Source organism: Pseudorca crassidens, chromosome 5 (genome assembly GCF_039906515.1).
Source record: "Pseudorca crassidens isolate mPseCra1 chromosome 5, mPseCra1.hap1, whole genome shotgun sequence".
Classification (NCBI taxonomy): domain Eukaryota; kingdom Metazoa; phylum Chordata; class Mammalia; order Artiodactyla; family Delphinidae; genus Pseudorca; species Pseudorca crassidens.
The window spans coordinates 88,587,436-88,614,335 of NC_090300.1; the positions used below are offsets into that span (position 1 = coordinate 88,587,436).

Consider the following 26,900-nt stretch of genomic DNA (forward strand, 5'->3'; position numbering starts at 1 on the left):
TCGGGAGGCCTAGGGTCTGACAATATCTATGATATCAAAAAACTAGACATGTTAAGTTGGGCAGGGAGAAAACCCTGGAAAGAAAGGAGACTATGGTTGTAGGTCCAGTAATGGTAGAGTATCCCTTGGTGACCCTAAGGAGCAGAAACCAGTGGGGCAAAGACACAATTTTATCACTCTTCGGACAGGCAGCTGCCACTACTGTGGTAGTGAGACTCACCGCTTTAGGAATCAATTCTTTAGATTATGTGTTAGATAAATACTCCTTTAGCTTGTTATGTTATGATGATCCATGACACTAGATCTGGAGAAGAGGTGGTCGTTAACACAATCAGTGTCACCCTAAAACAGCTTGAGGGGAGTCTCCTGCCTATCAGAGGTGCAACCCTAAGGAGGTATGCTATTTTTTTTTTAACTGGGACATAAACAAAAATAAATGTAAGGGAAGTAAAAGAAGCTTCAGAGTCAAATTAGACTCAAGACATAGTGTCACCAGTTAAGTGATACATGACATTGCGAAAGTAACTTAGCTGTTTTGAAACCCACTCCTTCTTGTATTACATAGCCTTAGTACCTCATTTGATTGTGATGAGATTAAGTTGTAAAATATTTGCTAAGTGCCCAGCCCAAAGAGGGTACAATTGAATATTATTTCCCTTTCTCCTAGTCTTCCTTCCTCCATCCTGTAAGCCAAGATTCATAGGTAGAGCATAACATACCTTCTCTTCCTACTGTTGTAGCTTGTTTCTACTATGTGTGGTCTACTGTAAGTACTCTTGTGGCCTAAAGGGTTCACTCTTTCTCACTTAGTTCACTTAGTTCTTGTTCACTGCTAAGCAGTGACGAGGGAGACTGTAACTTACTGATAAGTGCCCAATATGAGTATTTTTTTTTTTTTTTTAGTTTAAATGGAAGGCAAAAAGATTCATTTGTACTAAGTGGCCAAACAATCTGCTTGGAAGGTATTTGGCATTCATATGGATTTTGGCAAGAAATAAGCTTCATCTGAACTCTGTTGCACTCTTATTCATTTTGTTAAAACTGATATTCAAAAGATTATGGTTATATTCAAGTAAGAATAAGTGAAATTTTCACTACATAATTTATGTTTGTAGATTTTTGTGATTTGTAAATTAAACTTGGAAGCTCTTGGCTAAATTATTTGTCTCTTTATTTCAAAAGAAGGAGTTAAAATTCTTATTCTTGTCATTAGTGTGATTATAGGTTAATTCATTCTTACTCCCCTTTAAAACAAAATGAAGACCAGTGATATTTGATTCCAACCATTTCACAATTAAATAGAATGATTTAAAAAGGATGCAACTCAGTTGCAAGTATAAGCTATATATATATAGCCTTTTAGGGGATAGAAAGTTGTAAATAGGAACTTGAAGGTAATTTTGTCCTCATCTTCAGGTTTAATTTAGCCTGCCAGAATTTGTAAACTGATAGAAATTGTTACTTGTTCAGATAATTTCTGCTTATATTGGCATGTTCATGAGGCAGGAAACTAGAAAAAAATAAAAATTCCTTCTGCTGTGGTTTTTGTTCTTGATATTTCCTCAACTTGTAACACCATTCTTCCCATAACAGAATACTCACTCTATTGCTGTCCTTTCTCAACACTCACTTGCATGGAATCATCCTTGGGTCCTGACCTTTGGCCCAGGAATTAGATCCTATCATCCAGGCAGGCACCTGTTAGATCTTCAACTGACTACTGGTCATCTAGGTCCACCGCTCTGCCCCTGCTTCTCCAGGTTCCTCTAGCCATCCCTCCATCTCTGCTTCCCTGGCTAGCTCTGAATGTCCTGCATGCTGTGTGGTTGGCCCCCTTCTGCAGTGTGACCCCTGCTACCTTAGTTCCCTACAGGGAATCAAACCTGAGGCACAGGGCTCTTTCTGTTCCTCCTTAATAGTATTTTCCTCTTCCTGCTATGCACTGTTATTATTTACATATGTATATCTTCTCGTATGTATCTCTTCTGGTAGTTACCAACTCTCTAAAGGCAGATACAAAACCCTTTCTTACATGTATGTGTCTCGCAGTGAATATGTGTCTTGCACCAACCAGGTGCTTAATAAGTGTTTATTAATGTTATTTGAGTGAATGTAATCCAAGCAGTTATAAACAGCATTGTACTACTTATCCTGTTTTTTTATTCTAAGCAGAGTTTTTTTTTTTTTTTTTTTTTTTTTTTTTTGCGTGGTACGCGGGCCTCTCACTGCTGTGGGCTCTCCCGTTGCAGAGCACAGGCTCCGGACGCTCAAGCTCAGCGGCCGTGGCCCACGGGCCCAGCCGCTCTGCGGCACGTGGGACCTTCCTGGACCGGGGCACGAACCCGCGTCCCCTGCATCGGCAGGCGGACTCTCAACCACTGCGCCACCAGGGAAGCCCCTAAGCAGAGTTTTTAATCAGAAGATAGATCTAAAGCTCTCAGAATCTTAAACAATCTGCAAAATCTTTTTCTTGAAACTTGTAGCCAGTGTCCAATTGTTTAATCTTCAAAGTTAAAATTATTTTAAACACACCATTCACAAAATTTTCCCACTCAGCTGAAGTACTGATGTAAACAAGCTTCTTATCTCCATAGGTATGAAAACTTAAGGTGTCAGTTGATGATTCACTTGAGATTGTATGTGAGAACCTGCATTTTATTTCTCACTTTTCTGAGAATATATCTGTCTTGAAATATTCTCCACGGGCCTGAAATCTGAGGAATTAACCAGACCTGTTTTGTAGAAATCATACAAATCTTCAAATATTAAGGAGTTCAGAAATAAGGCTATTTAGGGACATCCCTGGTGGTCCAGTGGTTGAGGCTCTGCACTTCCACCACAGGGGATGCTGGTTCAATCACTGGTTGGGGAACAACAACAACAAAAAGGGAGACCTATTTATATAGTGGTATACTGCTACAATTGGAAAGTAGAAAACATCTCTTCTAGCCTCACATTTCACATGAGTAAACTGAAGCCTTGATAGGGTCTTGTCCAAAGTCCCACTGCTGCTTAATAGTGGAACCATATCTTCTGATGGTTGATGGAGGTGGGGGCAGTTTTTCTTGCTGTAATGTAGTAGAATTAGATCCAGAGGCATACCAAAGAAGAAAAAAGTATGATGAAATTATTTCAAATGATGGATATCTTGTAGAGATTATATTCTTGCTGAGTTTTAAGTAAGATTTTCTTTCCTTACTATCTGATATTACCATATCCTATAATGCATCAAGATCTGAAAACAGATCTTGTTATGACAGAGATATATGGGCTCTATTTTCAACTATAAAGCAATTTTGCTTTAGCTTCAATTTAAAAAATATTTTGCATTTGAGTATGTGCTCATTTTTAATTTAGAAAATATAATTTATTTGGGAACTTAATCATGACCAGTTCTTGAGATAGTTTTTCAAGGTTTGAGATATGTTGTGGGTTACTGTAAATCTTGGCAAAGAATGTTGGAGAGAGATTCTTTTAAGTTTCTTTTTTATCCTTACTTTGAGTTTGGATCTGATGAAGGGTGTTGGTCTTGAGATATTTCACTGACAACTTTTTTCCACTTCCAAAACTTTTGAGAATTTGATGTATATATAAATTTCACATGCATTCTTAGCCATTTGCTGGTACATATTTCTTTAAATTTATTTTTTATCCATTTCATTTCTCCCTTTCTTCGTGTGTTGTTGTTTAGGCCTCTTCCAGAAGCAAGTGACATGTTTCTAGCACATTGACTTCAATTTTTAATCTGTACTTCTTGGTACCTATTTAGATCCTTCTGTTCCCAGAATTAATCGTAATTCATGAGACGTTTCTGGTATGGAGAAATAAATCTCTAATCAAACAACCCACCTACAAATAACCATAAACTCTGACCAAAGAAAAAACCAAGGCAAAACAAACAAGTCAAAATACAATATGATACGAGCATTTTGGAGAATGAACAATAGTAGGAAGATTTTAGACGGGAGTTGAAACTTGTATTAAGCAACTAGCATAGGGTGGGGTGAGTTTCACATTTTTGTGGCTTTTCCTGAGAGTATCTGCTGTTGTAGTGGCAACATAAGGAAACTAAACTTCAAAAGAAAGCCTGTTGCTTTCAGACTGGAGGAACATGGGAAGGGACAGGGATGCCAGAGAGTGAGGGGTAACTCAAGAAATGAAAGAGACAGAGATGGGAAAACTCAAATTCCATGTACAAACTCTGCCTAACTCTTTGGCTGACCCCTGAACCACACATGCATAGGGTAGACTGAAAGCAATCCAAACTGAGATCTGAATAGGACAGAGTTTGCAACTTGAGACTAGCTAATGACCTGCTAAAACAAAAAACACCAGCACTCTCTGTCTCTGTATAACAGAATCCAGAGTATTCACAATTAACATTGACAGTGTCCAAGATACAACCCCAAATTAGTTCAAATACAAAAAAAAAGCATGCTAAACTGTAACCCTTTCTCAAAGGGAAAGAAAATCAATAGATGAAAATTCAGAAATGACCCAGATATTAAAATTATCAGACAAGAAAATTAAAGAAGCTATTACAACTGCTGAATGAAGTAAAAGAAAATATTGTTAATATGAATAAAAAGATAGGAAATATCAACAGAGAAATTTTAAAATATATATCTATACAAAAAAACCAAATGAGAATTTTAAAACAGAAAAATACATTATCGGAAATAAATTACTGAATAGGCTTAATAGCATAATGGATGTGGCCAAAGGAAAAGTCAGTGAACTTGAGTTAGATCAGTAGAATTCATCCAATCTGAAAAAGAGTGAGAAAAAAATAGATTGAAAAAATGAGCAGAACCTCAGAAACCTGAAGGACAATTTTAAAACATCTACTATATATGCAATTGAGGAATAAGAATGGGTAGAAAAAAATGTTTAAGTATTTTAAGAATAAAGGCTTCCTAAATTTTGTGAAAGACATACATATATTCAGGAAGTTTAGCAAACCCCAGACATGATAAATTTGATGAAAACAATGCCTAGGAATAGCATAATAAAATTGTTGAAAACAATAAATAATACTGCATTCAAAATTATTTTTAGTGTTATGTAGATGTTAAAATGTTGTATTTGAATATATTTTTAAAAAGATGAGGAAACTGTAGAATGTAGTGTTTAAGTAATGGGCTTTAGTCTTCTAACATCAAGCTCTGCTACTTATTAACTCTGTGACCTTGAGCCAGGTTGTTTTCTTAGAACATCACTTTCTTCCTTTATAAAATGATGATAAAGATGAAAATAAAACTACCTTATATGGATGATGTACAGATTAAATTATATATGCAGAAGTCTTGGCAAAGTACTTAGTGGAAGTTAGATAAATGATAGCTCTTGTACCTCTTTCTTTTTTCTTCTCAATGTTCTTTGCTTAGTTGTACTTCTTAATACTTATCATAGAAAATAATATCCCTTTCTCATAATGCCTTTTTCTAGTTTTGGAATGAATGTTTAATAGTCTTATATAATAAGTCAAGGTGCTTTTCTGTTTTCTACAGTACAGTTTTTATAACAGACCATCTGGTTTTTGAAGGTTTATTAAGTGTTGCTTTTAAATGTATTTAGGCCTGTGTGCACACCTGTGTGTGTGGATTTGTTTATACAGATTTTTAACTGCTTAGGTAATGTTTTATTTATAAAAGTCTATTCAAGTTTTCTAGTTCCCCTCAAGCTAGTTATATTTTCAACAAAAATGTCCTTTAATCTATGTTTTAAAATAGCTTGAATAATTAGTTCAAATAAATAGCATAAAGTTGTTCATAGTATTCAGTAATTATTTTAATTCTTCAAACAGATTTGTTTTTTCTTTTTTAATGCTATTTATTGATATACCTTCTTTTTATGATAAAAATTCCTGGTGATTTGTCTTTTTATTAGTCTTTTCAAAGAAGCAAAATATTTTACTTTGTCGACTGTCTTTATGTCTGTTTTTCATTTCACTTATTTCTGATATTATTTTGTTATTTTCCTGCTTTTAAAGTTTTTGTTTTTACTTTAATGTACCTTTTCTAACTTGGTAATTTTTAGTCTTTTTAACATATAAATTTAGAGCTATACAGTTTCCCCTAAGAACTGCTTTACCTGCATCCCTTGAGTTTTGGTATGTATTGTGTTCATTGTCATTGAATTCTATATATTCTCTAACTTCCAAAATATTTATTAGCTTTTTGCCTATGAATTGCATAAAATTTTAATTTAAATATTCCAACTATTGGAGATTTGGGGGGGGTCATGGTTATGTGTTTTTAAATTAAAGTCTAAATTTACTTGTGATTAGAGGAGATGATTTAATGATTTTAATTATGTAGTATATGTTAAGATAATTTGTGGCTTGATGTAAGGTCAATTTTTGTAAATTTTTCATTTGTACTTGGAAGATATGTGTATCTTATAATTCTTAGGTGCAGGCTTTATATTTGTTAATTAGATCTGCCTTGTTAAATTATCATTACTTTTCTTGCCTGCTTACTCTTGCAATTAATGTTATAAATATGATCAAATCTTTCTTTATGATTGAGAATTTTGCTATTTGTGTTTTATATATTTTATGTCTCTGTTGTTAGATGCTTAGAGGGGCAGTTTATTGTATCTTGTTAATGATTTGTTTCACTTTCATTATTTAATGAACATATTTATTTTTTAATAATTCTTTTACTTAAAACCTAGTTTATTAGACATTAATATAGCTACCTCAATTTTTACCATTTCTTTACTTTCAAACATTATATTTTAGCTGAGTGTCTTGTAAATAGCATGCCACTGACTTTTTAAAATTCAAATTGTTGCTCACTTTTAACCAGAAGTTTAACTGGTGTATATTTATTGTGAGTACTTATATGTTTAATTACTAAAATCCTAATTTGTGCCCTCTATTTACAATGCATTAAAAAAATTTTGTTCTTGCTTTTCACTATTGTATTGAGTTTCTTAAGTTCCTTTCACCCCTCTATTAGTTTGAAAATTATGCATATTTAAAATTTTCTAACAGATAGTGATTACCTTTTAAATACTGTATAATCCTACTTGATTTGATGATGTTAGTATCTCTATCCTCCTTTCAAACAATATAAAAATGTTAAAATATTTCATCTTCAATCACCCCTGCCCTTATCTTACATATTAATACTGTCTAATATTTTAGATCCAACTTGTTTTTATATTCCATTTAATAACTGGTATTATTTAACTTTTTATAGTAAGAATTTATTTAAGATTCCTTAGGTGGTAACCAATTTCCAGTGTGCTGTTGACTGACAAAAGCTGATTGTGTGTATCTCTTTCCAACTCTTCATTCAGTCACATTATGTTTGTAGTTTGAAGTTGGCCATGGTGGGAGTATTTATACAATAGAAATAAGTAAACACTACAAATCTGGGCTTTTTTTTTTCTTGGAAGAATGATTTGTCGACTGTTTACCAGTACACCACTTCCAGTATTCTTGTTTTTCATTTGTTTTTTCATCCAATCCTTTATTCTGGGTTAAATTTACTTATTACTAATTTATATTTTTATATTCTTTTAATGAAGGCAAATTATAAGCAAACTTCTGATCCTCATTTGAAAATGTACTTTATTCTTACTTTTTAAAATTTGAAGTATAGTTTATTTACAATGTAGTATTAGTTTCAAGTGTACAGCAAAGTAATTTAGTTATATAGAAATGTATATTTTTTAGATTATTTTCCAGTGTAGGTTATTACAAGATATTGAGTATAGTTCCCTGTGCTATATAGTAAATCCTTGCTTAGTTATTTTATGTATAGTAATTTATATCTGTTAATCCAGAACTCCTAATTTATCCCTCCCCACCCCTTTCCCCTTTGGTAACCATAAGTTTGTTTTCTATGTCTGTGAGTCTATTTCTGTTTCATAAATAAGTTCATCTGTATCATTTGTTTAGATTACACATATAAGTGATATCATATGATATTTGTCTTTGTCTGACTTACTTCAGTTAATGTGATAATCTCTAGACCCATTCATGTTGCTGCAAATGGCATTATTTCATTCTTTTTTATAGCTGAGTAACATACCATTGTGTATATGTGTGTGTGTGTGTGTGTATAAATATATATGGTGTATATATATAAATACATATATATATGGTATATGGTATATGGTGTATATATATATACATATATATATATATGTATATATATATACACCATTGTATATATTGCTTATCCATTCATCTGTCGATAGACATTTAGGTTGCTTCCATGTCTTGGCTATTGTAAATAGTGCTGCTGTGAACACTGTGGTGCATGAATATTTTTGAATTAGAGTTTTTGTCTTTTCTGAGTATATGCCCAGGAGTGGGATTGCTGGATCATATGGTAACTCTATTTTTAATTTTTTAAGGAACCTCCATACTGTTCTCGACAGTGACTGCATCAGTTTACATTCCTGCTAACAGTGTATGAGGATTCCCTTTTCTTCACACCCTCTCTAGCACTTAATATTTGTAGACTTTTTGATGATGGCCGTTCTGGCTGGTGTGAGGTGATACCTCATTGTAGTTTTGATTTTGATATTCTCACTTTCTAATGATAGTTTATTTGACTATATAAACTACCGTACTTATTTATTTTCCCTCAATACTTTGAAGATACTATTCCATTGTTTTCTAGATCCTATACTGTTGTTGTTGAGACATCAACTATCTATTTAGTTGAGTTTTCTGTATAGATAATCTGTCCTTACTCTTTGTCTTTGGTGTTTGTACAGGTTGTGGATTGTTTGGCTCTAAGATTCATTCTTTTCTCTTCTTCTTGGTTGTTTTTGAAGAGGGCTGACCGTTCAGGCTGAATTTCCTAGGCTACCAAATCAGTTTTCTTCTGCCAGGCTTCATCCAGTGGGAATCACTGGTGATTGACTGAGAACAGGGGGAAAGAAGAAATTTAAAAATGTCTCCTTTGTCAGCCTGGGTGACATTTCCAAACACTGCTACATCTCTGTAGTGGACCCAACTCCTGATGAACTGATTCACCAGGACTCCCTGTTTTACCCCTCTGTCCCTTGCCATTGCTAACTTCTGGGTTGTGTCATTATACCTTGGTTCACTTATCAGCCTCTTCTGCATACTTTATATTGCCTCATTTTAAACACTGTGAGTGGTTTATGTTTCCTTGATTGGATCATGAGTGATACAGTATTCTAGATTTCATTATAACATGTCCAGATTTGGATTTATTTTTATCTATTATTTTGGGGACTTGCTTTATGTATCTGATGTTCCATGTCTTTTTCAATTCTGGAAGAGATCCATTATTGCTTCAGATATTGCCTTTATGTCTTTATTTTCTCATTCTCTTATGTACTTTTAGACATGTTAAATCTTTTTTTTCTGTTCCTCATATTTCTTAATCTCTTTTTTATATTTTCCACCTTTCTCTTTTTCTTCTGGGTAAATTCCTTAGAATTATCTTTCATTTCAGTGATTCTTCCCTTATCTGCATCTAATGTGATATAGCCTCACTTCAGATGCTGACTTTAATACAAATTTCATTCCTTTAAATCTCTTTGGTTTTTATCAAATCTGCTTTTCCATGTTTTTATCTGCCTATTTTTGCCTCTTTCTTTTAAAATTTTTATCATTTTAAACATTTTGTCCCACTGAAGTGTGAGATTAATATTCTCTTACTTCAGTTCTTAAGACTGTGCCCTCCCTATTCATTTTCTAACTTAATGCTTATATTTGATGTAAAGCACTTTTGTGTCTGCTGACTCCTATATGAAAAAGCCTTTCCTTATGTGTTTGATATCTTTGATATGTGAGCTCTTAATTGAAGTTTGCTTTTCCTGTGAGACTCCCACATAATCTGGGTTGTTGAAGGTGTCCTGGTACAGAGTGTTTTTTTTTTTTCTTTTTCTAGGTAGTTCAGGCATATTACTTGGTTGCCGTTCTCTGTGGTTGTCATTATTGTAAACCTGCTTTTTGTCCCTGAGGCTTCCTGATTATTACTGAGTTGGATAATACCTCTGGTGTGTTGTATAACATCATAATAATGCCCTGTCTTTCACATCCCTTTTCTTCCTGTCTTTTTGGAATTTTAATTTATTGTAAGATCAGACATTTTAAAACTTTTGTTTGTGTATGCGTTTTTGTATTTTCTGTTTTAAATGTGGTACCTCTATGTTTTAACAGGAACATTCCTGTGTGAATCTAGCCTAACATTTTATAGAAGAGCTTACTTCTTCCAGAGGATCTTTTTACCATTCCTTTGGCTTGAATGCTTTTTCTCTGTGGTTATCTTCCTGATTCATTTTTGTATTTATTTCAGGTCTTTACCTAAATGTGATCATTCAATGATATCATCACTGGTCATACTATCTGAAATTTCAACCACAACTCCCCCCCATCCTAGAATTTATTTCTCCCTTCCTCACTTTATTTTAATTCCTTAACATGGACCATTATCTATCATTCTATGTATTCAACTTATTTTTCTTGCTTACTGTCAGTTGCCCACAGAAAAACATAATCTCCGTGAGATCAGAGATTTTCATCTATTTTGTTCATTCCTATATTTTCACCACCTAGAATAATGACTGGCTCATAGTAAATACTCAATAAATATTTGTTTAATAATGGATGAAATATTCATTGTCTGTGTATTGTGTGCCTGTCCCTGAACTAGGTGGTGATGATACAAAGGAAAGAAAAATAGACAAGATTCCAGCCCTCATGAAGATGGCAGCCTTACAGAGAGCATAGATAGACTTAAAAATCACTGTATCACCACAAGTGGACAAAGGTTATGAATTCAAATGAACTCTTTTAATGAACTTATTGGTACCAGGTGGGCATTCCTTGAGGTTGCCCACCATGAGGTTGCATGGTGCTTACTTCTGGTATGCAACGTATCTAAGACCTCTTAATCTCTTTTTTTATCTAAGAACAGACCAAAGAATACACACACACACACACACACACACACACACACACACACACACACAGAGAGACTAGAAAGATAATGATTTAGCCAGAAAACAATCTTTTTTTTTTTTTTTCCCCGGTACGTGGGTCTCTCACTGCTGTGGCCTCTCCCGTTGCGGAGTACAGGCTCCAGACGCGCAGGCTCAGCAGCCATGGCTCGCGGGCCCAGCCTCTCTGCAGCAAGTGGGATCTTCCCAGACCAGGGCACAAACCCATGTCCCCTGCATCAGCAGGTGGACTCTCAACCACTGCGCCACCAGGGAAGCCCAGAAATCAATCTTCATGAGGGAGCTGAAGTAGTTTGACTACAGTAGTAAGAAAATGAAAGTAACTAAGCACGAAAAAAGAATTTCCAATAAAGTTTTCATGATAGCCAGTTTCTCTTCCAGTGTTGGTAGCCCCTGTATGATGATCACAAAATGCAAAAAAGGGCCTAACTCTACATTCTGATGCCTTGTGATTGTACCTAAAGAGCTAGTACACATTTGGCTTTTATAACTCTGCAAGTAGTACACAGAGGAGGATATGCTATTACCTTACCACAGTAAATAATAAAGTTCATGGCTATATTTACACAGGCTGAGTTTCCAGTATGTGAATTCAAGTGAAGAATGTTAAATCTCTAATATGTGTTTAATGTACATTTCAGTTGATTTTTCTCCTAACTGTAATGGTAGCAATTATTTTATATGTGGGGAAGGCTGTGTCACCTAAGAAAAAGCTAATAGATTTTTTTGGCAATTTTTCTATCATGTTAAAATGTCTTTCCATTTCTAAGTGCTGTTATGTTCTTGCTGCTCTGTCTTTTGCTTTTTTAACTTATTGTCCCTCACATCTACTTACTTTTTTTTTTGCCTTTGAATCCTTTTTCTTTCATTTTTCTCTACCCAAAATGTCTGCTCCTGGGCTTTTCAAATCATATCTCTATTTTGCTGCAGACACTGGCTGGCCAACACAAAAGAACTAATTTGTAGTAAGCCCCTTCTCCTAAATACCATGAATTATACTAGTAGTTGCTTTCATATATACAATCTCATTCAGTCACTATTAAAAACTCTGCATGCTAGATAAAAGGCCCCCATTTTAAATAAGATGAAACTGAGTATTTAGGGAGATTATGTAAGTTCCCCTAGGATACACACTGAGTAAGCTGGAATTCAAACCCTAAACTTCTAGTTGGAAATGGTTCCATTGCTTCATCTAGATGTTGTGCCTACAGCCTACCTAGTATTGCTTTTGAAGTTTTCCGGACTTGCCATTGATTGAACAGAATTTATAATAAAAGAGTACGTACAGCATCAAGTCTTCCATGTAACAGATAGACTTGGAATGTAGAGCAAATAACAGTAGGGGTAGCTGTTACCTATCTAATTTTACAGTCTCTTTTGATTGAAAACTGCTGCTCTGAACCTCATATTTACACATCTGACCAATACTTATTGAGTGTTTATTGTGTGTCAGGCACTAAACCAGACCCTGGATATAGAGTGCTGAACAAAATAATGTGGCCTCTATGGAATGTACAGCCTAGTGAGGGAGCGAGAGAATAAACAAATAAACCAATAACCACATGGATAATTCAAACTGTAATGAATTCCACAAAAGAATAAAATAATGGTTGACTCTGTCTCAGGAACAGTAGTCAGATCCAGCCTCTCAGAGACTTAGAAGAACCACACAATTGGTTAGGAACTGCAGAACTCTTTGAGGGAACTCTGTGTCTCAACTTCTACTGTACCAGGTATCTGCTAAAGGGTGAGATTTGGGTGACTCCTATCCACCCTGGGGCCAAACCAGCCAGGCTTTCTAATCTGTTGTTAACATTTGAGACTCAGATTCTGATCATCTAGTTTTGTACTGATTAAGAGGACAAGTAAGAGGGAAAAGTAAAAGAAAAGAGGTTGGAAGATTAGTCCTTTAAAGATTGAAAAATAATTTGTTTAGGAATGCAAGTCTTTAATTTTTCAATGTGAATTTTCTTAATCATCAGGAATAGGTGATAACACAACTCATTCAACATTCCTTTACCCAATATTTAACCCATACCTACTATTTATCCATTAGGTACTGTACTAGGGACTAATGACATAATGGTGAATAAGACAAAACCTCTGTTCCTATGTTTACAGTCTTATGTGAAAGACAAATACAATGCAGTGTGATGATTATTATGACAAGATTAAGCACAGGACATCAGATTCTGGAGGAGGTAATATTTAAATTAAGACCTCAGGAATGTGTACAAGCTAGTCAGTAGAATTTTCACATTCATAAGAATAAATCCTTTCCATAGTCGTAGCTTCAGGTTGTGAATATTTTGAAAATATTATTCTTGACATTTATCTAAATTCCAGTTTTGGTAATTTTCTTTACTAGATCCTAAACTTTAAGGTAAGAAGTTAAGTTTTGAAAAATCATCTATTGGGGCTTCCCTAGTGGCGCAGTGGTTAAGAATCCGCCTGCCAATGCAGGGGACACGGGTTCAAGCCCTGGGCGGGGAAGATCCCACATGCCGCGGAGCAACTAGGCCCGTGAGCCACAACTACTGAGCTTGCGCGTCTGGAGCCTGTGCTCTGCAACAAGAGAGGCTGCAATAGTGAGAGGCCCGCGCACCGCGATGAAGAGTGGCCCCCGCTCGCCGCATCTAGAGAAAGCCCTTGCACAGAAACAAAGACGCAGCACAGCCATAAATAAATAAATAAATAAATAAATAAAAATAAAAATCATCTATTAAAAAACTATTTTCTCTTTAATACACTCTGAAGTGTGACTTATAAGATAGAGTTATTAACATTTAGTGTATTGTGGGTCAGGTTTCTACTGGAGAGTTCAAATTCATCATGTTTATACATAAAATTTGATATTAAATTGTTTCATTTTAAATGGTAGCCAATAGTCATAGAAAATTTAAATATAGAATTATTTTATAAGCTTAGCTTTTCATACATTCTGTAGCTTTATTAGAGCTGGTCTAACCTAAGGTCTAGACAGACCAACTGTGCCCTTGGTTTAACGGGTGTTTATCATATGATTTCCTTTTCCTTCCTTATTGCCCTTTATCTGTTTCCAGTTCACATGTTTGATAAATAGATAACTGTTGCCTCTCTTTCTTCCTGTTTCTGATAGGGCTAACTCTAACTCTGTAACTTACAAAAATAAGCATAACTAACAAGTTTTTCAAGCCTACTTTTAAAATTACAATTTCTCTTAATCTTCATAGACTTTCTGTTCAGATAAACTCCAGAGGTTAGGGCACCTCAATTTAAAAAAAAGTAAATTGTCTTTATTGATCATTAAAATCTATATTTTATAATAATATAATAATGATAGAGCACCCAGATTAGTTGTGGGTCTGGAAGAAGTAAACACATAGTAAATAAAAATATTTTGGATTACATAGTGTCTTTTCTCAAAATAGGTCAAATTTAAAATATAAAGCACTAAATATTCCTAAGACTGCTTACTCAGTCGTGGGGCAAATGTTTTTTAGTCTAAATTTAGATTCAGAGCTCTTTTATGGAGCCATTGCTCCTGCAGACCCAGCCGAGGCCCTTTTCAGTGTCCTAAGTGAATTAGGTATTAGATTTATTAATGCCTCAGGCCCATCCAGTATGAAGGGAAGATAAACGTTTTTGCACTTCACGACATATAGTTGGACCTATTCAGTTCCTACTGGGGAACACAGCTGTGCCAACCTAGAAGTGAAAAGAACTTAAAAAAAAAAATCCTCTATAGTATATCTCCATCTGGAATGGTACTGATAGTACCTTCACACTCATATGACCCAAACAATTCTAGGGATTATATAAACTGCAATGGATTCTAAAGATACCATGTAACAATTCTGAATTTGTGCTGTCCTCCAAATCAAAACAGAAATAAGGTCTAGAACAACATCAGTATGCATTCATTTGTGTATTTCAAGCCCTGAGAGAAAAACCCACTGTGATATTTTTTACTTATATTTGCAAACCTTGTGTTATATGTGAGCTCAGGTCATTTGCAGGGTCTCTTTAGAATACATAAAAAAGTGATACTGCTCACGTGTGATCATTAAGGAGTCTGCAACACCTGGTCCTGATTCCAGTTGCATAATTATGTTCACTTTTGTCCTTATATTTCCATTTCCTGATTGTTTCAGTTAGGTATAGACAATGATCTTTCATTTTTCATTCAGGAAAATGGGCAGTATTGCTGCACGTGTTACTTAGATCCTACTGCCTTACCCTTCAGTAATAGAAATCGTGCTTTAAAATGCAGGTTAGGGTTGCTTATCCTGGCTATTAATATTGTTATAGTGTTTCCTGATTCAGAGATGCTCTGTGAACATCCAGCACATGACTGGCTCTTGGATGAGCTGTGGAATATAGAGTGATATCTTGAGCAAGTTGTCTTTCTATCTCCTCACTCCTTCTTTAGCTTAGCTCTTTAGCTTAGAAGTACAGACATCCCCTCTTTTTCTCATACAACTACAACAGTACTAATAGCTTCTGTTCAGCAAAGTTTACTTTATAGCAGGTACTGTGCTAGTTCCTTTACATACCTATAACATGTAATAGGCACAAACAATCCTATAGGGTAGGTAATGTGATTATCATTTTACAGACAGGGAAAATGTAACTCGCTCAAGATCACACAATTGAAAAGAGAGATCTAGAACTTGATTCCAGGTTTCTCTGATAGCAAAAGCTAATCACTTAACCACCACCGTACCTCATATAACTCCGCTGCTGTCTCCAACCCACAGATCATTGATCACTTCAATAGCTTCTCTTACCACTTGGCACTGCCTCAAACAGGCTGACCCCACTGACTGAACCTCAGAACCATCGTGTGACACTAGCTTCAGAGAGGCAAATGCTGATTATGGTTACAGGCCACAAGGAAACTGAACTGTCATGGAGAGAAACTCTGTGCTGCATTATTTTATCTGCACAACAAAAATGGTTCACATCCACCACCACCATCACCACCACCACCCCTTTGGTTGTTAGAGATCCCCTCAGCACTCGTCTATCCACCCTTACCTTCTTTTCTTTCCCTGGAGGCAGTGTTATAGTAGCGTCTTTGGCAAGGTTAGCAACTAATTCATTTATTTACTTTGGTTGACAATAAATAACTATAACCTGTTAATAATTGTGCATATGTTTATATGGCTTTAGATAATCTGAGACAATCGTATACATCTGGTATCTGAGATTGACTCAGTATTCTTTCATACCTGGTTTCCTATTATATAACTCTATTAATAAACAGTAGACTACATACAGATAAAAAAATACATACTTATAGAAATTTATTAGGGTATTTTATAAGTGATACACATTCACGTACTTAAGAATTTTGTTGAGTGTTAAATATCCGTTTTTGCTCAATAATACAAAAAAAACCCCACCTGATATGTGTTTTCTTAAAGTGCACTAGATCTGTCACAAATGCCTTAAACTGTATATATTGTGTTTACATCTTTATGTGAGCTGTATGTACATATTTTTTGTTTAGTTTTTTGTTGTTTGTTTTTTAAGACTATTTTTTTAGGTCAGTTTTGGATTCACAGCAAAATTAATAGGAAGGTGTTATGTACATACTTTTCAGAACTTTTTAATTTTTTTTAAATCTTTCTTTTATAATTAAAAAAAAATATTTTTTTTTGGCTGCATTGGGTCTTCGTTGCTGCACGTAGGCTTTCTCTACTCACGGCAAGAGGGGGCTACTCTTCGTTGCTGTGCACAGGCTTCTCATTGCTGTGGCTTCTCTCGTTGCGGAGCACGGGCTCTAGGCACGCTGGCTTCAGTAGTTGCAGCACACGGGCTCGTAGTTGTGGCATGCGGGCCCTATAGTGCATAGGCTTCAGTAGTTGCAGCGTGCGGGCTCAGTAGTTGTGGCGCATGGGCTTATTTGCTCTGCAGCATGTGGGATCTTCCCAGATCGAACCCATGTCCCCTGCATTGGCAGGCGGATTCTTAACCACTGTGCCACCAGGGAAGTCCAGCACTTTTAAATTGTTAGTTCTGTGAAGGTAAGATGTTTTCTAATTTGTCTTTTAGAATATCATAATGCTGAACAACTTTGAATGCAATAGATGCTCACTATATATACTGTTGACTTATTGAACAAATTAGTTTGTAATAGGTTGAACAGATTTGTAGTCCTAAATTGTTCTTGCCGTCATTTCACTCTGCATAATTAAGGAAGTTTTACTAAGATGATTAAAAATTTGTTATTGAATTACTGGTTTAGATTCTAAAGCAGTGGGATAAAAGAGACCATGGCTATACCCCTATGAGGAACCAGTAAGGATGAGTTTCTCACTGTAGGTATACTTAGTGGATTTTATGTGTGACTGAATTAATTTATTTTGCTTACGAAGGTTAGATTTATCACTTACATATGGCACTCTAAAACTTTTTTCCCTTACCCCCCTGACAACTAATATTTTTCTTATTATAAAAGTAATGTTTATCATAGAGATTAACTATACATGAAATTAAAAAGAAAAAATTAAAAACATGCATAATCTTATTATCCAGATATAATCACTTTTAATATTTTTGTGTGTTCTTTGTTTTTTTCTCTCAGCTGCACAATTTCATTATGTCCATGCAGTTGGTACTCTATATATTTATAAAACATTATAGTACCACAAGCTACCTTGTGAATTGTTTAAAAATATTTCTTTATATGGATGTGCTATGCTTTATTTATTTTTCTACTGTTGGACATTTAGGTTAGTTTCAGTTTTTTGCTATCATACAAATTACCTTTTTAACATAAATCTCTGTTGGTTTTCAGTTATGTAAGATATATTCCTAGAATTAAAATTACTGAGTAAAGATTCTGAACTTTAAGTTCTTGATCATATTACTCAACAGTTTTCCCGAAAATTTTTAGCAGTTTACACTCCTATCAGAAGTGTATGACGAAGTGTTTCATTGAGTCATCATCAAAATTGATTATTTCTTCTACACACTTTTAAGCAAGTATTATCAACTAGATATAATGACTTTAATATGTTACTATCATCAACTGTGTTCAGAAGTATATAAAATAAGTATTTTAGTTTGCTTTCAGAGAGAATTATGAAATATGCTTAAGGGTCACAGTAGTTCAGAGGCTACATTTTGCAATACAGTTTCCACTTACATGCAAATATTTTTCGGGTCTAATTGTGAACTGTGCATACTTTGTTTAAGCTGGATTTCTTTGTCAATACCTACTTTGTTGGCAGTTATCTCAAAGTGTGTTGCGTTGAGGCATCACATCTAGTGTAGCTTTAGCATTCCCTCTTGTAGTGATCGATATCATTTCTATTTGCTGTTGCAATTTGAAGTTAATGAACATCGAGTTTACTTTTATTTAATTATGCATTTTTGTGGAGCTCTACAAAAGCACCTTTCTTCCACACAAACCCAGACTGAGTGGAGATGAATCTGAGTGGTTTCATTTTATAGAGTAGCAGTCATATTTGTATTAGGAAAGCAATAGTCTTGGAAGAATACCAAAGAAAAAAACCATTTTTAAGTGTTTGTCTCATCCTCTGGTGAAAGCATTTTCCTTTCAGAGGCCATGGTACTTGTTTTTGATCACACTGCTCCGGGATGCTCTGTGTGTATATAGTTCACACATGAATTTAGGGTGAACTGAGATATCCTACGGGGAAAATATAGACATAAAATTACCCAACTATTTAAGAACTGCAGTCTTTTCTACTTCTCTGCAGAATGTCTCAGCATAAATAGTGGCTGCACTTAGAAAATCATTTTTACTTAAAAAATATATTTGTTTTACATTTCAGAGTACCTGATAAATTGCAAGTCTGTTTGTGCCCCATAGCTGCACAGGTACGTATATGAATTACCTATAGTTATATTAATCTGTATATTAACTGGCAAGTTATTAAAATTTGGTGTATTAAACTTGCTTACAGATTTCATAATGTGAAAATGTTAATTTTTGAGTACTTACAAATATTGACAGCGTCAAAGGATAGTACATTTTACACATACCTTGCATTTCACTCTATTGTAAGAATCAGATAAACATTTCTAAGATTTGTTGAAGCAGAATAATTTTAATTACAAAGCATTCATCTGGTAGAGAGATTAGAGAGTGTTTTATGGAACAGTACTATTAAAGCAACTACTGACGTGCAGTCAGAGACTATTGCAAAACCACTGTTTTTTGACACTTGTTTTATTTTCAAACTTTTTATGCTGCTTTTTATTTTCTGTGGTGGTTGCTTTAGGTAAGGAGTAGTTGCAGATGTCTGCTTCACTGTCTCAAGCACTACAGTAACAGGAAAAAAATGTTTGCACCTGTTTAAAAATCTCAACTGTGTGGTGTTGTGGTTCCTGGGCAACAGGCAGGAATTCTCAAAAGCTTGGTTGCACCTGCTCAATTGTTGCTTGCAGCTGTGTCATAAGATTGAGAGCACAGAGAAGTTTGTTAGCAGTTTGCTTGTGCTGTTACGTATTTTGTGTACTTCGAGTTTGAAAGATTCTTACTTGATGTAGACTTTGAACTATTACATTGGTTTATTATAAAACTCACTGATTTTAGCTCCCAAATATTTTATCCAAATTCTTCGTTCTCAGTATCAAATATTTTTTTAGCCGCTGATGACTGCCCTAGATAATGTTTATGTTAACTTCTTTAAAGGATACCTGGGGAGAGTAGGTCTCTCAAGATAACTGGGTTGATAATAATTTTTGTCCTCATAGAGACACTTTCTGTTTGGCTCAATTTCACTATGTTGGCAACCCCACTATGTGAGGCTGGGTGTAGTTATTGATCCGTTTAGCTGAACAGATTTGAAAGCATTTGGCTATTAGTGGACACATGGGGCATATTCAGAAAATTTAAGTGTATATTGTAAGATGATTTCTTGATTTGTGCGTGTGCCTCTGTTGCAGTAGGGTGGAAATGAGAGAGAAAAAAGCAACAATTAAATAATGATCTTAGAAAAGGGGCTAAAATCCAGATGTAAATTTTAAGGCTGGAATATCATCCTTTAATTCTATCAAATCCTAGTCACCTGATATTTTTCCCTAAGTGTTGCTGTTAGTGATGTTAAGTTTCTTTTGGGTAATAGCTCTATATATTTTCTGACAAATATCTATATTTTTAATATAGACAACCTACTACAGAGTATATCTTATACTAGTTAAGTAAAGTTCTATAAATATAATATAAAAAGTGAGAACTCAGGTCTTCCCTGGTGGTCCAGTGGGTAAGACTAAGCATTCCCAATGCAGGGGGCCCGGGTTCCATTCCTGGTCCGGGAACTAGATCCCGCATGCATGCTACAACTAAAAGATCCCGTGTGCTGCAACTACGACCCGGCACAGACAAAATAAATAAATAAATAAATTTTTAAAAAGTCGCAACTCAGTAAACAAAGTATTTAATTGAATAATTTATTTGGTAGTACCCAATTCCCAGTATTGAAAACTTACTCAAATAACCTGCATTATTCTTCCTAAAAATGCTTCAGTAAAAAAATGCTAAAGCGTTTCCATCAGTATTTAGTAACATAAAATCTTAGAGCTTGTGTATCTTCTCCTTTTATTGACCCATTTAAATCTGTTTTTTTTAAACTACCATAATATGAATTTAACTGACCTCTTTGGGAGTAGGAAACATCGGTACTGAGCTAAATATACGTTGTCCACAGACTCTTAATACAATGCCTTGTACATAGTAGGTGGTCAGTAAATGTTGAATGAATGCGTGTATGAATAAAACGTGTCTGGAGGGATAAAGAGTCCTAGAAACTTGTTACTTGTTGTATATTGTGGATGGTCCTGATGGACTTCCTTCAGGTCTCATACTGCTGATGAGACGGAGATGAGAATACTAATAAATTCTGTCCTTAAAATGCAAATGAATATGTAGGAATTGATCCCCGTCACAATCAAGAGTTGCCATTACACTATTTGCAATGTGCTTTGTATTCATTTTGCTGACTATGAGAAAAGTCTTTTTTTTTTTTACGATAAGAAAGGGAGTGGGTCTTAGATTTTCTTGAGCCCTGGGGACCTGGCTAGTCCCCCCGGGTCTAGAAAATCTTTTTTTTTTCCCACTCTTATTTATTTATTATATTTTTTAACATCTTTATTGGAGTATAATTACTTTACAATGGTGTGTTAGTTTCTGCTTGGTGCTTTGTGACCACCTAGAGGGGTGGGATAGGGAGGGTGGGAGGGAGATGCAAGAGGGAGGAGATATGGGGATATATATATATGTATGGCTGATTCACTTTGTTATAAAAAAGAGAAAAGTCTTTATATTATCCCTATTTTATGCACAATGCTGAGGCATTCAATGACTAAGTCACTTGTCACCTTGGAAATATTTTCAGTATAGGAATAAATAAATCTCTGTGTTATGTGAGCAGTGCCATGAGTTTCCTGAGCAATCACTTTCTCCCCCAAACCCCCTACCCCCACCCTAATTCTGTCTCATTGAAAACACAAAAATAAACTGTATGTTGACTTATGGCCTGGTAAGATTAGATCATATTAAAAAATTGGTGTTTTGCTAAACAGAAGTAATGGTCCCTGTGTTTGCTGTATACATGTTTATAATTATGGTTTCTATTATTCACTGAATTCTAACTGTAAATAAGTAGATATGAAGCCAAGCAGAGGTAGAGTCAAAATAGTGTGAGTTACGGCCTGCTTTAGATAGGCCCCTCTTATGTTCCATTTTGTATAGCGTGAGGCAGTCACATAACAACGGCAGAGGTAACAAAGTGAGCCAGTATCTATTGCATCAAAACATCTTGTTTAGACTTCTCAAATTTTAGTACCACTGCTTGATGATATTCATGGGTACTATTAAGCTTGGAAGTATCTTTCCTCTGGGAACAGTTTTTCTTTCACCTTAGTTTACACCGGTGGGTGAGAGGCCAATATCAGGGACATTATTTTTTTTTTCCAGAAACTTAGTTTGGTAGAATCAACTATATCCTCTGTTAGACTAACATTAGAAATTAAGAGATGAACCAAGAACATGTATTAGCTAGAATACTAAACCAGATGATAGCAAATGCTTCAGTGACTTGTACTAGAAATTACAGTATGGAATACTCAGGAGGGAGAAATCACCTAGGATTCCTGAGCATAAATGCAGATTTCCCTGTGATTTCAGGGTTAAAGAAATAAAGGAAGAAAATCAATATTTATTGAGAACATAGAATGTCTAGATATAATTTCTTTCTTTCTCCCCTTCTTTTCCTCCCTCCCTTCCTCATTTCCTTCCTTACTTTTATTCCACACAATAATGAATGCCTACTATTTGCTAGACCCTGAGCTAGGCTAAATAGATAAAGTCTTTGCCCTCAAAGAGCATACAGGCTAGTAGGAAACAAAGATATATCAGCAGAACTCCTTTTGTCTTCACCACTTATTAGTATGGACCCAGACAAGTTACCTAATTTTTCTGTTCCTTTGTTACTTCTTTGAAAAATTGGAAAAATAATAGTATCTACCTTATGTATTGCTGTGTTGAGTTAAATATAACATAATACACATAAAATTCTTAGTCCAGTGTTTAGCATGTAGCAAGTGCTCAATAAATCTTACTATACTACTATTATTTCTAACACCACCGCCACCACTACTACAATTTAGATGCTGAAGAAAGACCCTCTACTTGCCCGAGAGCAGGTACCCTGGTCTGGACATTGTCACAGTGATTGTCGTAAAGTTTCTCTCTAGTTACCTCTGCTTCTAGGGATTTAGAAGAAGTCCTAAAAATTACATAGTGTTAGAACTTGAAGGGACCTTAATGGTCAACTATTTATTATCTTTGTTTTATCCATGGTGAGAAAATAAGCTCAGAAAAGTTGATGTACTTGTCAGGGTTATACAGTATAGTAGGTGAGAGATGTAACAATTTGAAACCAAAACTTTGGATTCTTGGTCTAGTGTGAGATACCTCATGTAGAAAAATATTAGTGTTAATTTTTTTTCTACTAGTGATTGGAGAGTTGATTCCTTATCTCCAGGAAGTAAATGGACTATATCAAGTTGTTGGAATACTAACCACAAGACAAGCTATCACTGCACTGAATCTAAAAGACCTTCAGCCTTTCTCATAAAGGGGTTAATTTCATCTAAATTGATTGAAGCCTTTTAGTTTGTGTTTGTGAATAACTGGTTTCTTCTTAAGGAGAATAAACTGAGTCACGTTTAGCAAGACATCTACTACCTAAGTGACTTCAGATGATTTAAAGGAGACTGCGAATACCTTAAATAACTCAGCATCTTAAAAGTTAATGATATGTTAGGGTATCTGGATTCTAAATCTCTTGCCTGACTTTGAACTTAGGAGCTTTGGAGTTCAAATGACCTTCACTGAATTCCAGTCCCACAGTTCAGTAGCTGTGTGACCTGATCAAGGTTGTCTAACCTTGCTAACACTCGAGTTTTCTTATCTAAAATTTGTTGGTAACAGTGTCTACCTTTTCAACGATAGATGTGAAGATTAAAGTCGATTAGGTATACAAAATACTTCATTTAGTGCATAATACACACTAGTATTTCATAAATATTCTTTTCTCTCCCCTTGTTAAAATATAAAAGTTGTTATGATAGGCAGTATAGGAATTTGGAGGAAGTATAAGATTCACCCATTAAGAAAGTTAATTTTGGCAAAGTTATGCCTTTGTGCTTTGTATTCATTTTGCAGTTGAGTATCTCAATTCATCTTGGTTAGAGTCACCATTTCTTTTTTTTTTTTTAAATAAATTTATGTATGTATGTTTGGCTGCGTTGGGTCTTCATCGCTGCATGAGGGCTTTCTCTAGTTGTGACGAGCGGGGGCTACTTTTCGTTGCGGTGTGCGGGCTTCTCATTGTGGTGGCTTCTCTTTGTTGTGGAGCACGGGCTCTAGGCGCGCAGGCTTCAGTAGTTGTGTCTTGAGGGCTCTAGAGCGCAGGCTCAGTAGTTGTGGTGCACAGGCTTAGTTGCTCCGTGGCATGTGGGATCTTCCCGGACCAGGGATCAAACCCGTGTCCCCTGCATTGGCAGGCAGATTCTTAACCACTGCGCCACCAGGCAAGTCCCAGACTCACCATTTCTAACTGAACATGCTACATGTCTGTAGAAGCTGGGGCTGTTTAAAGAAAAGCTCAAGATGAAGATAATCACATCCACTTAAATGTCTGTTGATTATGGAAGTGTACCTTGCAGTGAAAGGGCTGCTGATACAACCCCCGGGCAACTTCACCCCTCTTTTGAAAGTCAGATACCCTTAAAACTAATCTTGTAAACAATGAAGAACCCATACTAGCTAATTAAACCATGTACTTTTACATGCATCCTAGTGAATTGAAGGTGGTTCTGTTGGCAAGATTTTCACAATCTAAGCAGCCACAGGTTTAGTGAGCAGAGTTGGCAATGAGTAAATGGCTTTATAAGGCTTTCTTTTTCTCTCAAAAAGGAAATTCGTGTAGTAAAATGTCTTGATAAGAAAAGTGGATTTGTGAATTTGTATATATGATTTTCCCTTATCTCTAATAAAAACTTGATAATCTTAATTGTAATAAACAAGTTTTTTTTTTCCCCTGCCAGGCTTTTTATATTGCAACAGTATCTTCCTAAACAGCAATCAGAAAAGAAATAAGGGAAAAAGCACTAGATAATATATGAAATAGACTATTATTCAGTAGAGTTAATAAAGTTGACTTGCCTAAAGTCAAGTGTACAGTTTTGACTATGATGAGTCAAGGTAAACATTAATGCTTAAGGAAATTTTTATTTAGTTGGGTATTAGTTTGCTAGGGCTGCTGTAACAAAGTATCACAAACTGGGCAGCTTAAACAATAGAAGTTTTCTCACTCTGGAAGCCTGAGATCAAAGTTTTGGCAGAGTTGGTTCTTTCTGAGGGCTGTGAGGGAAAGATCTGTTCTAGGCCTCTCTCCTTGACTTGTAGATGTCCATCTTCTCCCAGTGTCTCTTCACATTGTCTTCTCTCTATGCATATCTGTCTCTGTCTAAATTTCCCTTTTTTATAAGGATATCAGTTATCTTGGATTAGAGCCTTCAATTATTATCTCATTTTAACTTGGTTACTTCCTAAAGACCCTATCTGCAAGTAAGGTTACATTTTGAGGTACTGGAGTTAGGACTCTAACATATTTTTTTTTTGCGGGGGTGGGGGCATGATTCAACTCATAACAGTTGGGTTAAAATAGTTAACATTTATTGAGTGACTTTTATATTCCAGAGGGATGTTTATATATATATATATATATATATATATATATTTATTATTATTATTATTATTGATCATCCTTACAACAATCTATTAGGTAGATGTTATTTTCCCCATTTTACAGGTGAAAAAAAACTTACACTCAGGAAGAATAAGCAATTTGTCCAAGATCATACAGCCAGTAAATGTTAAACGCTAGTATTTGAACCCAGAATTCAGTTCTGCCTTTTTAATGGGTAAGTTTCATAACAACTCAGTCAAAAGCCCCCAAAATACATTGAGCGTTTAAGGTTTTTTTTTTTTTTTATCATTAGGGCTTGTGCCAAAGGACATTTTGTCCATAAAAAATGGTGCATTATTCTATCGTATAAATGCCCAACATTGACTGCCGACGTCTTCACTCCTGAATTTTTTGCTGACACTTGTCTTTGAAGCCTTAGTGTTTTAGCTCTTCTGCACCTGATGAAGCTTTCGGACAGGATGGATTCTGAACATGAACTGCATGGGTTGATTCTGGCCCCAGTTTGTGTGGATGGCATTGAGAGCAAAGTCATGCTCAGAGTCTGCTTCTCAACACGTGTGTACTCTGCTCTCCTTCTCTTTCTCTCGCTCCTCTCCTTCATCTTTGTTTTCAGTCTTAACAGGTAGTTTGTGATTTTTTTTTCCTTTTTTACAATCCCTGCCATGAGTTATTCCTTGAAAGGGAGTAAGTGTAAAGAATAATAAAATAAGAAATACCTCTGCTTACGTGAGAGCCAGTGCTGCCATAGGTATTTACTATAAACTGGCCACAGCCTTGTTGTTACTCATTCACAATGAGGAGCAAGGGGCAGTGTGTACGTTATTTTAAGTTTTCTATCTTACCATTGGAACAGTTTGTTCTCACTTTGAAGTTTTAAAGCAGACTTGCTCATGACCCAATTTCACTAATAATTCTCTTAAGTAACCCTTGTACTCATTTATAAGACTTTTTTCCATCCACTGTCTGTCTAGCCTGGTTTAAAATTTTTATATATGTACTTTTAAAAAATTGATTAGCTGGAGAGCTGCCCATTCCTCTGTGCTGTATAATAAGGATTTAAAAACTGCACACTGGATTCTGTATAGTGTAATTAAAACTGACCCACATTTGGACCTGAGTACACCAGGACTTAGCCAAACTTGCCATGAGCTGAGTTCTGGTGGCAGATGGAAACTAATGAGGACACACTCCACTCCAGAATTTCCCAGCTGCTTGGCCCCTTTTTGTACAAACAAGGTTTGGAGTGAAGTCCGGATCCCAAGAGCATGTTCTGTAAATGTGCTTGCTGTACCCAATGATTTGGGAAATGTTATCACAAAATCAGGCTGTTTCTAAGTATCCTTAAGACCTCAGCTACTCTCAGATTTTAGACATGAAAATTCAAAGAGACCTTTTATGCTCTCTCTAACCAATTTTTAATTTTAAAGTGAATTAAAATCACATTTCCCCTCCCTCCCACTCCGGTCTTTTTTCCTGTGCCTGGCGATAGAATGATCACTTTTATCCAAATGTGGAGCTTTGCAGGTGGTTGTCTCAGGATAGACTAGGTCTCCTTGCAACCTACAGATCTCTTCAACTGGTTTGATGTCCTGGGACTATTCAGGCAGATGTAATTGAATCAGTTTGAAGCAGCTGTAGCTGGCATGTGGTCTCTCAGATTGCTAGCACCTGCTTGTTTTTTTGCAACTCACTAGAGTGAAAGAAGTG

At 35.4% G+C, this 26,900-nt stretch overlaps 1 protein-coding gene across 9 annotated transcripts in view; it reads left to right on the forward strand.

The window, feature by feature from the left end:
- The window catches only part of ZBTB20 (zinc finger and BTB domain containing 20), an 816,172-nt gene that overhangs the window by 224,809 nt on the left and 564,463 nt on the right, over nucleotides 1-26,900 (forward strand). For all 9 annotated transcript variants that reach the window (XM_067738834.1, XM_067738832.1, XM_067738848.1 and 6 more), the window contains one exon: nucleotides 18,747-18,792. The gene's annotated coding sequence lies outside the window, so the exon portion shown is untranslated. The remainder of the gene's footprint in view (nucleotides 1-18,746; nucleotides 18,793-26,900) is intronic.